Genomic DNA, 14408 nt, shown 5'->3' with positions numbered 1-14408 from the left:
AGCTGCGAGGCGGTCTTGCAAAAGAGACTTAGGTCTAAAAGGAAGCATGTAGCTTCACTCCCGGATGAAGAGGTTTCTTTCCTTTATTTGACATTTTTAAGCTTTATTCATAGTCTAAATCTGCTAGTCTTCATTGCCACCGGGATGATTTTTTTGTCTTCTTTCTTCCTAATGCAGCTGAATGGTTGTTCTTACTTTTTCTTTTTTTTTTTTTATTTATTGAAAGAAAATGCATCACATAGTTGACATACCTGATCATAATACATTTGTTCTGATTTTTTTCTGTACGATTATTTTTTAAGAATTAAAAAATTCTCGTTAAAGAAAATTTTCCTTCTTGATTTTACTGAAATGTTGAAAGCCGGAGTTTTTTTTAGATCTTGGCAAAAATTTATCTTTAAATTGCATTTTGCAAAAATAAATAAATAAATTGCATTTTGTTGGCATGTTCATTAGAAAGCATTCTTTTTTTTTTTTTTTTTCTTTTTTTTTTTTGGTTTTTGGTTTTTGGGCCACACCCGGCGATGCTCAGGGGTTACTCCTGGCTGTCTGCTCAGAAATAGCTCCTGGCAGGCACGGGGGACCATATGGGACACCGGGATTCAAACCAACCACCTTAGGTCCTGGATCGGCAAACGCCGCTATGCTATCTGTCCGGGCCATAGAAAGCATTCTTAAAAAAGAAAAAGAAAAAAGAAAAGAAAAAGAAAGAAAGAAATATCAATAGTCTGAAAAGAAATACAAATGTAAATCGATCATAAGTCATCAAGCCAGTTGAATCGGAGATAGATACAGTTTGTTCCTCTTTGAAGGCTGCAAGAGTCAAAACTTTTGATGTGGGGTTCAACTTCCATTTTGTAAGCGAAATATATTCCCGAGGGACCCCGCAACCCACCCCATGTTGGTTTCTCCAGTTCCAAGCTAGCTCTCGGAGAAATAGTCTTTAAACAAAAGAGATATTTAAAGAATAGTTAAACATGTTAAGTAATGAATGGTCTTGGAAAGAAAAAGTTCCGTGGTATAAATTGGATCACTATTTTGCCTGACACAGTAGGGATAGTAAAAAGCCTAAAATAGTGGAATTTTTAAAAAAATTTTATTTATTTAAAGAAAATACATGATAGTTGATCATAAGTGAAATAAGTGAAAAGCAAAGTGAAAGCAAAGTTATTGAAAAAATGGAAAGTAAATAAAATGGCAGAGAAGAGGAGAAAAAAGAAAAAATACAGTAGCAAGCTCATTTGTGAAAAGTATTGTATCACCAATGAAGTCATTAATACAATGGCAGAAGGTTTGGTGAGCTCTTGTTTAAAATAGTGTTTTTATAATAAATAAGACAACTGTTAACAATGGATAGTACTTTCATTTTAAGGTGCCAGGATCCTATGACAATTTACCACCTAGCCATAACCCAGCCCAGAACACTATGAGAGGTTTTTTTTTCAATATACCTTATATAATATATAATTTCATATACCTTATAATTTACTGGCAAAGAGTGGTTTTTATTGTGTTTTTGTTGCATTGACAGAGATGTGCAAACATCAGTGTAATCAAAGTAAGAACCTTTTCCTGACTCCTAAAAAGAAACTATAAAATAGCACTCACCTCCCTAATTATCTTTTTGTCTCTATAGATTTGCCCTTTCTAGCATTTCATGTAAATAAAATCACTCACTATGTGGCTTCTTTTGCATGACATTATGCTTGATTGGTTCTTTGATATAGCATTTATAAATACATTTTTGCCAAATTAAATTCTTTTTATAATATTTTTAAACTTTATTGATTAATTGATTGGTTTCTGGGCCACACCCAGCAACACTCAGGGATTACTCCTGGCTCTGCACTCAGAAATTGCCTCTGGCAGGCTTGGGGAGGAAACTGGTCCCTCCCAGGTCGGAGGTATCTAAGGCAAATGCCCTACTGCTGTGCTCTCTCCTCAGCCCCTAAATTCTATTTTATCAATATAGCAAAAGTGTCTCTGTCTTAAATGTTATTACATTTTATCTTTATTATCAATTATATTTATAATTTTACTAAAACTTCATTAACATTTTTGTTATGACTGTCATATCACACTGCCACAAACAAAACATAGATAAATCAAAGAGTGGTTAGTGCAGTTAGAGAAATAACTACACTAACAACTATCATGGTAGTAAGTGAGAGAAATAGAATACCTGTCTTGAATACAGGCAGGGATTGGGAAAGAGGAAGATGGGGAATATTGGTGGTGGGAATGTTGCACAGGTTAAGGGGGGGGGTGTTCTTTTTATGACTGAAACCCAACTACAAAACATGTTTGTAATCAGGGTGCTTAAATAAAGATATTATAAAAAAGGGGCGGGAGAGATAGCATGGACGTAGGGCGTTTGCCTTACATGCAGAAGGATGGTGGTTTCAATCCTGGCATCCCCCCACCCCGAGCCTACCAGGAGTGAATTCTGAGTGTAGAGCCAAGAGTAACCCCTGAGCACTTCCGGGTGTGACCCAAAACCAAAAATAAAAAAAAAAATTAGAAATTCCTCATTCAGGGGCCGGGCGGTGGCGCTCGAGGTAAGGTGCCTGCCTTACCTGCGCTAGCCTAGGAGACGGACCGCGGTTCGATCCCCCGGCGTCCCATATGGTCCCCCAAGCCAGGAGCGACTTCTGAGCGCATAGCCAGGAGTAACCCCTGAGCGTCACCGGGTGTGGCCCAAAAACCAAAAAAAAAAAAAAAAAAAAAGAAATTCCTCATTCATCTCTTTTTTTTTTTTTTTTTTTTTTTTTTTTTTTTTTTTTGGTTTTTGGGCCACACCCGTTTGACGCTCAGGGGTTACTCCTGGCTATGTGCTCAGAAATCGCCCCTGGCTTGGGGGGACCATATGGGACGCCGGGGGATCGAACCGCGGTCCTTCCTTGGCTAGCGCTTGCAAGGCAGACACCTTACCTCCAGCGCCACCTACCCGGCCCCTTCATTCATCTCTTATGAAGATAATTACTATTAAGAGATTAGTGGGGGAGTCTAGCAGGAAGAGGTTTGGCAGGCCCACGCCATGCCGGAGGCCTGCTTGGCCAGGCCTAGGGGGGGGTACGGGATTTGGGTAACCCCAGCACCCCTCTGCCGCCTTGCTCCAGATCTCCAGGGCTTCCCCGGGCCACACCCCTGGGCAAGCCAGTGAGTTGGGTCCCTTGGTGGAGTTTGAAGGTACCCTAGGCCTTCCCCCACTATCCATGCGGCTCCTTAGGGAGGGTCTGGGTGGGGCTCTGAACTTCTGTTCTCCCAGCTTCTTGAAGGATCTCTCCTTCCTGGGAGCCTGGAGTCTAGCAGGAGGAGGTTTGGCTGGCACTGGTAATCTCTGTCCAGTCTACATTTTCAAAATCGCGCGGGGGCACAAGAAACATTAATAGTACTCTCACAAGAAACATTAATAGTACTCACTATCATTGAATTATGTTTTTATGTATGCAGAATGTCCATTTTGTACTCTGCCCTTTTGCATACCCCTTCATAAGTTCATATTTCTCTTTAACTTCTTTAACTCCTATCATCATTACTCCTTTTTTACCCTTTCTAACTTAAGTACTGTTGAGTCCTAATACACAGACCAAAGTGGTGCCCTAGAGTTAACACCCACCCAACTATTTTAAAAGGCATAAAAAGGACACATATCTTTTCAACATTTTATGGGTGTTTTCTTTGACGGCTATAACTTTTGCTAAATACTTTCTTATACAGTGATGATCCCCCCCCATGTTTTTTATCTTCTCTTTATGAACTGCTCAATATGGAATTTGGTGTGAAAGAATCCCTCAGTTTAATACTTATGTTTGAACCAAGTCATGGGTCTTGTTGGAAATGTTCTTATGCCCCCATATATCTGATAGCACCACGTGGCTTTATATCTTGTTTGCGTAGGCACAATAACATAGGAAAATACTATACATACCAATAAGTTCTTATCTAATAGAAATGGGAACTCACAAATCTTGTAGTGCAATGAGACCTTACACCCTGAACATTGACATAAAGACCTGGCACAGGCCTCAGAAGAATGGGCATTCTCCATTTACCCCTTGATCTACAGAAGACATTTACAAAACATCCAAGGTTGTATATAACATCACCCGGAGGCATTCCTGTACCAGGGATGACCCTACAGCTGCTCAGACATCGATCTACTCAAAAGAGACATCCCTTAACACTGAGAAGACAACAAGAACAATGACCTGTTTACTGGACAGGGCTTGCTGTATTGCCCCTTTATGGTGAGGTTTGTCTATAACATCACCTGGAAGCAATCCTCTACCACGGAAGACCCTACCACTGCTCAGACATCGTCCTGCTCAAAAGAGACTTCCCTTAACACTGAGAAGACTTAACAACAACAACCTGCTTACAGGACAGGGCTTCCTGCATTCCCCTTTCATGGTGAGGTGAAACGAAAAGGCACTCCACATCATGACTTCAATGTAGGACATGCAGATTCCAGAATCTTTAATACAGAAACATGAGACCAACAACAGAGACTGTGTGATAAGTGTGTTGGCGCTACGGACAATGTCTTGGAGCAAACGATAACTTTCCTGAGGCCTAGAGCTGGTCTTATGCCAGGAAACTTCAGGGGTAGGATCTCTTTGTATTTAGGCCAAGGCTATTCCTTTCCATGCCTCTCATATTTTGGTGGGCCTATGCAAACAACAATTGCCACTCTAACACCGTTTTTACTGTGCTCCTTTGACTCTAATCCTTAAAACACACCCACTTAAAATTCGAGGTTAACTTAAGCTAATATGCATGTACATGGAAATGTAAAAAATACTATGCCTCTAATGTTTAAGGAGTTACGTAAGTTTGATGGCTTTAGATTGCCTTGTGTGCTGTTAAGAAATATTATAATGTGCTACAATCTGGGGACTTGAGGGAAAAAGTAATTGCACATGGATTCTGTTTTATTTATCTTAACTTTCTTTGGTGAAAATTCAAAGTTAAGGGCCGGGAAGGTGGCGCTAGAGGTAAGGTGTCTGCCTTACAAGCGCTAGCGTAGGACGGACCGCGGTTCGATCCCCCGGCGTCCCATATGGTCTCCCCAAGCCAGGGGCGATTTCTGAGCTCATAGCCAGGAGTAACCCCTGAGCGTCAAACGGGTGTGGCCCAAAAAAAAGAAAAACAAAAAAAAACAAAAAAAACAAAAAAAAACAGAAAATTCAAAGTTAAGATATCAGCAAGGGGACTTCTTCTGATAATTATGTTATGGGTGATTGTCCTTCCACTGTAACTTTACCTTATCCTCTTTCTTTGCATCTTTTGTTGTCATAATTCATAATAAAAATTATAAAAAAAATAAGGTAAAAAAAAGAGATTAGTGTATAAATTTTCTCATCTTTAAATATTTGCAGATGCACAATCTTTTGAAATTTTTTTTAAATGTAGTTACTGTGCTACCTTAGTTTCTCATTAAAATTTACATCATAGGGGCCTGAGAGATAGAATAGCAGTAGGGCATTTGCCTTGCACGCAGCTCACCCAAAATGGACCTGGATTAGATTTCCAGCATCCCATATTGTTCCCTGAGCCAGGAGTAATTTCTGAGCTCAGAGCCAGGAGTAACCCCTGAGCATCACAGGGTGTGGCCTAAAACCAAAATAAATAAATAAATAAATAAATAAATAAATAAATAAAATTTACATCATAGAATGTTCTCCATTTTGACTAAAACAAGTCAGTAGATTTGTAATATTTGTAATAGCTGCAAAATTACCCATAAAACCAATGTGCTACAATTTGTTAAATGGTAAATTGAATAAATGACCACAATGGTTTTGAGATACATTTAGATTACTCTTTTTCTTTTGACTGTAAATAATAGTACCATAAGCACCTTGGACATATCCTATGAATTGATATTAATTTCTGTGGGATGTAAAGATGGCAATAAATAATATATGGTAGCTTCATTGATTAAAAAAAAGAATATCTGCGTTCATATATTTATATGTAGATAAATGTTTTTAGAATGTATTTGTCATTCATGGGTTGGGCAGTTTGTTCGGTGGTAAAGTACATGTTTTGCAATGTGAGACCCTGAGTTGGAGCCATAGCATCGCAAAAACATAAATAAACAAATCAATACATACGGTCTTAGTAATCCACACCCTTAGTCAGAACAAATATTGGAAAACCACTGCCTGAAAATGCCTATATGATGCAGGAGATTCCTCCTGCTCTGGTCACTGAAATCACCACAACACACACACACACACACACACACACACACACACACACACACACACACACACACACACACACACACACACTGCTGAATTTCTTACTCTTTTTTTTTTGGTTTTTGGGTCTCACCCGGCAGTGCTCAGGAGTTACTCCTGGCTCCATGCTCAGAAGTCGCTCCTTTTTTTTTTTTTTTTTTTTTTTGGTTTTTGGTTTTTGGGCCACACCCCGCGGTGCTCAGGGGTTACTCCTGGCTGTCTGCTCAGAAATAGCTCCTGGCAGGCACGGGGGACCATATGGGACACCGGGATTGGAACCAACCACCTTTGGTCCTGGATCGGCTGCTTGCAAGGCAAACACCGCTGTGCTGTCTCTCCGGGCCCAGAAGTCGCTCCTGGCGAGCACGGGGGACCATATGGGACGCCGGGATTCGAACCGATGACCTTTTGCATGAGAGGCAAACGCCTTACCTCCATGCTATCTCTCCGGCCCGGAATTTCTTACTCTTATGGGATTCTCTCTCTTCTCTTTATGGGATTCTCTCCCCTCACTCACATTTTTTTTTTAAATAAAAACATTGGCTTCACTAAAAAGGAAATAAATAAAGAAAACTAGTTTCTTCAGCATTTAAAATGTAATCTTACTAATTTTTGCCACTGTTACAAGTAAAGAATGATACTTCCTTGTTTTATTTGTCTAAAGTATGACTAGAGTTGAACATTTCTTCACATTCTTGTTTTTAGCACTTTTGTAAACGACCTATTTATATACCTAATCTGTATTTATATCATTTTTTAAAATCTCATCCCTCTATAGAGCTCTTTTTTTTTGGTCACACCCAGTAGTGCTCAGGGTTACTCCTGGCTCTACGCTCAGAGATTGCTCCTGGCAGGCTTGGGGGACCATATGGGATGCTGGGATTCGAACCACTGTCCTTCTGCATGCAAGGCAAACACCATGCTATCTCTCTGGCCCCAAAAATGTTTAATTTCTTTTGTTCAACATTCTTAGAAAGTTTATATCATAGCAATATAGCAAGTGAAACTTGAAATAAGATGTCATATGATCACTATTTGCAGAAATATGCTAAGAAAAATCTAGTGATCCCACTAAAATATTTTTCAAAGCAATATATCAATAAAATTATGTAACGGACCAAAAATAAAGAAAATTTCTTGCAGTTATGTAAACTAATACTGACTGTGAAAAAAGGAAAAGAGGGGCCTGGAGAGATAGCACAGCGGCGTTTGCCTTGCAAGCAGCCAAAGGTGGTTGGTTCGAATCCCGGTGTCCCATATGGTTCCCCCCCCCCCCCCCCCCCGTGCCTGCCAGGAGCTGTTTCTGAGCAGACAGCCAGGAGTAACCCCTGAGCACCACCGGGTGTGAACCAAAAACCAAAAAAAAAGAAAAAAAGAAAAAGAAAAGAAAAGAAAAAAGGAAAAGAGACAAAGAAGGGAAGAAAGAAAAAGAGAAATAAAAAGAGTAAGAGTAAGAGAAAAGTAAAAGAGAAAGAAAACTGAAGGAAATAGAGGAAGAAAGAGGAAAGAAAAGGAGAAAAAAAAGAGAAATCTAGTAATAAAAAGGAGAGAAAGAAAAGACAACTATTTAAAGCGATTTCTTTTTTTGTTTTGTTTTGTTTTTTGTTTTTGGGCCACACCTGGCGGTGCTCAGGGGTTATTCCTGGCTGTCTGCTCAGAAATAGCTCCTGGCAGGCACGGGGGACCATATGGGACATCGGGATTCGAACCAACCATCTTTGGTCCTGGATCGGCTGCTTGCAAGGCAAATGCCGCTGAGCTATCTCTCCGGGCCCTAAAGCGATTTCTGAGGTCAGAGCCAGGAGTAACCCCTGAGCACATACGCGCGCGCACGCACACACACACACACACACACACACACACACACACACACACACATATGCACGCACGCACGCACACAATAGCACCAAAAACAAATACCTAGAATTCAAGTTAACAAAGTATATGTAAGACTTAGTGAAAACGAATGCTCTTTGACTTTGTATTTTCTTTGTATATTCTCTTTGCCGTTAAAGTTTATATCTACCAAGAGATGACGCAGTGACTACACGCACTTATAAGAACCCACTTTGCAAATGTTACTTTTGATCTTGATCCTGGGGTTATCACATGCGCTAGAGCAATGCTGACATCAGAATGTTTCTGCTACAGTCACGAGTACTTAAACTCCCTTTCCCTCAGTGAACAGCACAACTAAAAAGATGTGAGAGTCTGTCAGTGCTGCGGCCCCTGGTGATCCTGTGAGAGAACATTGACAGTCACTTATAGGAAGCATTCAGACTACAAGCACCACATCTAAAGAGTATGACACTAGTGACTTGTGTGCAAGCCCTTCAACAGTGTGATTGAGTTCAAGTTTTGCAATGTGGTATACAGTTCTCAAATAAAAGTTGATTGTGGAGCCGAAGAGATAGCACAATGATAAGTGTTTGCCTTACACGCAGCCAATCCCATATGGTCCCCCTGTCTGCCAGGAGCAATTTCTGAGCACAGAGCCAAGAGTAACCCCTGAACACTGCCGGGTGTGACCTCCCCCGCCACACACACAAGTTGATTGTGTCAGAACCGCAAGCATATATTTATATGTATATGTATACACACACACATACACACACTTGAACCTTGTTCATTGCAATATCCCATCATTAGAGGAAAGAAGAGGACATGTTTTATATTTAAAAAAAAAAAAAAGAAAGGTTCTTTTTTTATCACTTAAATCTGAATGGTGGTTTTTCTGATGATTGCCTGTAGGTATTTTCCATAATTGACGAATTGTTTAGTGTCTCACAGGGTTTTTCTTATATGCAATGAATTTACCTTACTCACTTTAGAATCCTGTCTTAATCCATAGCTTTTGTCACTTTTTGTTTGTTTGTTTGTTTGTTTTTGGGTCACACCCAGCAGCGTTCAGGGGTTACTCCTGGCTCCATGCTCAGAAATTGCTCCTGGGGGCCGGGCGGTGGCGCTGTAGGTAAGGTGCCTGCCTTACCTGCGCTAGCCTAGGAGACGGACCGCGGTTCGATCCCCCGGCGTCCCATATGGTCCCCCAAGCCAGGAGCGACTTCTGAGCGCATAGCCAGGAGTAACCCCTGAGCGTCACCGGGTGTGGCCCAAAAACCAAAAAAAAAAAAAAGAAATTGCTCCTGGCAGACTTGGGGGACCACATGGGATGCCGGGATTCAAACCACTGTTCTTTTGCATGCAAGGTGAACGCTCTACCTTCATGCTATCTCTCCGGCCCCTACCTTCTCTTATATTACTTCTGATCTTCCTTACTTGTACAGTTAAAAATAATATTTAGAGTGCAGGAAAAATAATATTTAGTGGGACTGGAGCGATAGCATAGCAGTAGGTCATTTGTCTGCACGTGGACCCAGGTTTGATTCCCAGTACCCATCTGGTCCCCCAAATCTTCCAGGAGCAATTTCTGAGTGCAGAGCCAGGAGTAACCCCTGAGTACCGCCGGTTGTGGCAAACAAACAAAAATAAATAAATAAATAAATAAAAAATATAATTTAGAGCAGTATTGAACCTTTTCGCATGGAGCTTCCCACCCACACACCCCCACCCACCCTCGTCCTACATACTGACACTACCAAATGGCAGCGGTGTTTAGCTTTCTATAGTCGGGTCTGGGACCACTGATTTAGAATTTAGACTATTTACAATAAAAACTGAGATAAAAAGAAATAATGAAAATTATTTTCACTGAGGCACTTTCTTTTCTTTCTTTGTATTTTTTTTGGGGGGGGTTAAAACTGGGCATTGCTCCAGGATCACTCCTGGTGAGCTGGGGACCATATGGGGACCATATGATAGAACTCATTTGCAAGGCAAGCGCCCAACTTGCTGTACTATCACTTAGCCCTTTCCTTTACTTTCTTTCTTCCTCTCTTTTTTTTTTTTTTGGTTTTTTTTGGGTCACACCCGGCAGCGCTCTGGCTCAGGGGTTACTCCTGGCTCTACGTTCAGAAATCGCTCCTGGCAGGCTTGGGAGGACCACATGGGATGCCGGGATTCGAACCATTGACCTTCTGCATGCAAGGCAAACACCCCACCTCCATGCTATCTCTCCAGCCCCTCTTTCTTTTTCCCTTTTATTTTTAAATTGAATCAATAAATTACAGAGTTATAATTATTCATGATTGAGTTTCAGGTGCACAATATTCAAACTTCAATTCGTTCACCAGTGTCCATTTCTTTCCCACCACTTATTATCATTAAATTTTTTTTTTTTTTGGTTTTTGGGCCACACCTGTTTGACGCTCAGGGGTTACTCCTGGCTATGCGCTCAGAAATCGCCTCTGGCTTGGGGGGACCATATGGGACGCCGGGGGATCGAACCACTTGCAAGGCAGGCACCTTACCTCTAGCGCCACCTTCCCGGCCCCTCCCACCACTTATGACAGGCACTATTTTCTTTAGCCTCCCCACGCCTTTTTAGGCACTGTAGTTTACTGTACTGTTAATGATAGGGAATTGTGCATGTCATTTTACCTTCTTTGGGAATAAAATACTTTCAAAAGAATATCTGAGAAGTGACAGAATTATAGATTTTATTTATTTATTTATTTATTTATTTGTTTGTTTATTTGTTTTTATTTGTTTTTGGGCCACACCTGGCGGTGCTCAGGGGTTACTCCTGGCTGTCTGCTCAGAAATAGCTCCTGGCAGCCACGGGGGACCATATGGGACACCGGGATTCGAACCAACCACCTTTGGTCCTGGAGCGGCTGCTTGCAAGGCAAACACTGCAGTGCTATCTGTCCGGGCCCGATTTTATTTTATTTTATTTTATTTATTTTTTGGGAGGGTCACACCCGGCAGCGCTCAGGGGTTACTCTTGGCTCTATGCTCAGAAATCATTCCTGGCAGGCTCAGGGGAACATATGGGATGCCAGGATTCGAAACACCATCCTTCTGCTTGCAAGGCAAACGCATTACCTCCATGCTGTCTCTGCGGCCCAGATTTGATTTTATTGAAGTAAACATACATTCTTTTTTAAGGGGCATTCTTTTTAATTTTTGGGGGGGCCACATCCGTTTGATGCTCAGGGGTTACTCCTGGCTAAGAGCTCAGAAATTATCCTTTAAACATACATTCTAATATAAAGGGACATTGACGTCTTTCCCAGTACATAGTGCTTTTAGCACATTCCTTTGAGGTACTCTACAAAGCAATTCGTTTCCTAAATTTGGGCAGACAAGAACATGAGATGAACCTCAGAATTATTATAATATTATTATTATTATTATTTGGTTTTTGGGCCACACCTGGTAGAGCTCAAGGGTTACTTCTGGCTCTGTGCTCAGAAATCGCTCCTGGCAGGCTCGGGGGACCATATGGGATGCCAGGATTTGAACCACCGTCCTTCTGCATGTAAGGCAAACACCCTACCTCCATGCTATCTCTTCAGCCCCTGATACTAAAATTTTAATGTAATCAGTAATATTGTAATAGGGAAAGAGTTCTTTATGAACTAAATTCAATTGTAATTTGTACAGAAAAATCTAGACTTTCATCTTTGTTTTTGGGTCACAGTACTCAGGGTTACTATAGCTTACTCCTTATTCTGTGCTTAGGGGACCATCGGGAATGTCTGGGATGAAATACAGTGCAAGGCAAGTGCCCTAACCACTTTACTATTGCTTAGGCTCTTCCTTTTGTTGTTGTTGCTGTTTTTTTTTTTTTTTTTTGATTTTGGGCCACACCTGGCAGTACTTAGGGGTTACTCCTGCCTCTGTGCTTAGGAATCACTCCTAGTGGGCTCAGGGTACCATATGGGATGTTGGGGATCAAACCTGGGTGGGGTGCATGCAAAGCAAGATCCCTTCCAGTTATGTTATCACTCCAGCCTATTGTATCCTTTTTTGTGCAGTATCTTCACTGGATAAGTTTTTAGAAAATTTTTTTTTTTTTAGGAAATTCTTCAAGGATTCTGCAGTAGAAATTATTTCCAGGGGTCTGAGAGAGTATAGCACAGCGGTAGCACTATTGCGTTGAATGTGGTTGACCCAGGACGGACCTGGATTTAATTCCCAGCATTCAATATGGTCCCCCGAGCCTGCCAGAAACGACTTCTGAGTGCAGAGCTGGGAGTAACCCCTGAGTGCCACCAGGTGTGACCTCCAAAAAACAAATTCATTTTGAGGAGTTGGAGAGATAGCATGGCAGTAGGGCATTTGCCTTGCACGCAACTGATCCAGAATGGACCTGGGTTTGATACCTGGCATTGCATATGGTCCCCTGAGCCTGCCAGGATCGATTTCTGAGTGCAGAGTCAGGAGTAACCCTTGAGCACTGCCGGGTGTGGCCCCCAAACAAACAAACAAAATTTTGAGTAAAGACTGCTCAGAGATTTGGAGAAACTATTCACTCAATCCTATTCTGGTAAGGAGTTAAAGATATGTAAGGCACTGGTAGAGTTTAGCAAGAAAAAAACCATCTAATCCCACTAAAAAATGAACAGAAACTTCCTCAAATAAAAAGTACAGATGGTGGGGCCAAAGAAATAGCATCGAGGTAGGGCATTTGCCTTGCATGAAGAAGGACAATGGTTCAAATCCCGGCATCCCATATGGTCCCCTGAGCCTGCCAGGAGCGATTTCTGAGCATAAAGCCAGCAGGAGTAATCCCTGAGCGCTGCGGGGTGTGACCCCAAAACAAAACAAAACAAAAAAAGAGAGAGAGTAAAAGTGTCTGCCAAATAGACAGGTGAGGGGCAGGGTACGAGGGAAAATGGTGAAAAAATGTGCAACATTGTATGACTTGATAACTCACAACAATTCAATTAAAATTTTATTAATCAAGAAAATCTCTCGGGGCCGGAGAGATAGCATGGAGGTAAAGCGTTTGCCTTGCATGCAGAAGGTCATTGGTTAAAATCCTGGAATCCCATATGATCTCCCGAGCCTGCCAGGAGCGATTTCTGAGTGTGGAGCCAGGAGTAATCCCTGAGTGCTGCCAGGTGTGACCCCCCCATACAAAACAACAAACAAACAAAAACCAAAAAAATCTTTCAAAAATAGCTAAAATATCCATTTCGAGGACCACAAGAATCAAAGGTGGAAGAGCTTGGTTAGATCACACAATCTGCCCTCCCCTGGTGGCCCTCTAGCACCCCTGGGTGTCTCTGGTCATTGACACTACAGGGTCTCAGTACAGCCCTACCTGGTGGTCTGAGTATCAGAAAAAGTCAGCCCTCCTCCAGTGCTTTGGAGAGAAAAAGAAACATCTGCTCACTGATTTTGCAACCAGAAGGTTCTCAAATACTTGCCCAATGAATTAATATTTCTTGCATGATGTCTTCTAGTTCATTCCAAGCGAACTTACTTCCCTTCTTTCCGTATTGTTCTATATGTTCCTAAACTCATTGGTTTTTCTTTCTTTGGGGGTTGAAATAGTTTTGTAGTTGTTATAATGTGAGGAATGCAACCCAGGGCCTAACAGTAGGAATGTACCAATGAACTCCACCCCAGAGACATGAATGCAGTATTTTATTTTATTTTATTTTATTTTATTTTATTTTATCTTTTTTGGTTTTTGGGTCACACCCAGCAGCGCTCAGGGGTTACTCCTGGCTCCACGCTCAGAAATCACTCCTGGCAGGCTCGGGGGACCATATGGGATGCCGGGATTCAAACCAATGACCTTTTTGCATGAAAGGCAAATGCCTAACCTCCATGCTTTCTCTCAGGCCCCGAATGCAGTATTTTAACTATAGAGATAAAATTATGTAATACCAGACACCCAGCCAATGTTAAGACGCTAGTTAGAGCTAAAGGACCATTTGGGGATCCAGCCAGGGTCAGCCACCTGCTAGTTTTTTTTTTTTTTTTGGCCACACCCGGCGGTGCTCAGGGGTTACTCCTGGCTGTCTGCTCAGAAATAGCTCCTGGCAGGCACGGGGACCATATAGGACACCGGGATTCGAACCAACCACCTTAGGTCCTGGATCGGCTGCTTGCAAGGCAAACGCCGCTGTGCTATCTCTCTGGGCCCAGCCACCTGCTAGTTAAGCAAGCGCCCTACCTGCTGGACTATCATCACTCTGCACCCCTACATTCATTTGTAAATACTTGTATGAAGTCCTATCTTAAGACATGGGGTCCCAGCTTCTATCCCAGCCTTATTTTCCACTTCCCTCAGTTTGCACCACC

Source organism: Suncus etruscus, chromosome 12 (genome assembly GCF_024139225.1).
Source record: "Suncus etruscus isolate mSunEtr1 chromosome 12, mSunEtr1.pri.cur, whole genome shotgun sequence".
NCBI classification, from domain to species: Eukaryota; Metazoa; Chordata; class Mammalia; order Eulipotyphla; family Soricidae; genus Suncus; species Suncus etruscus.
The sequence above is the reverse complement of the archived record's forward strand: the minus strand, read 5'-3'. Positions refer to the sequence as shown.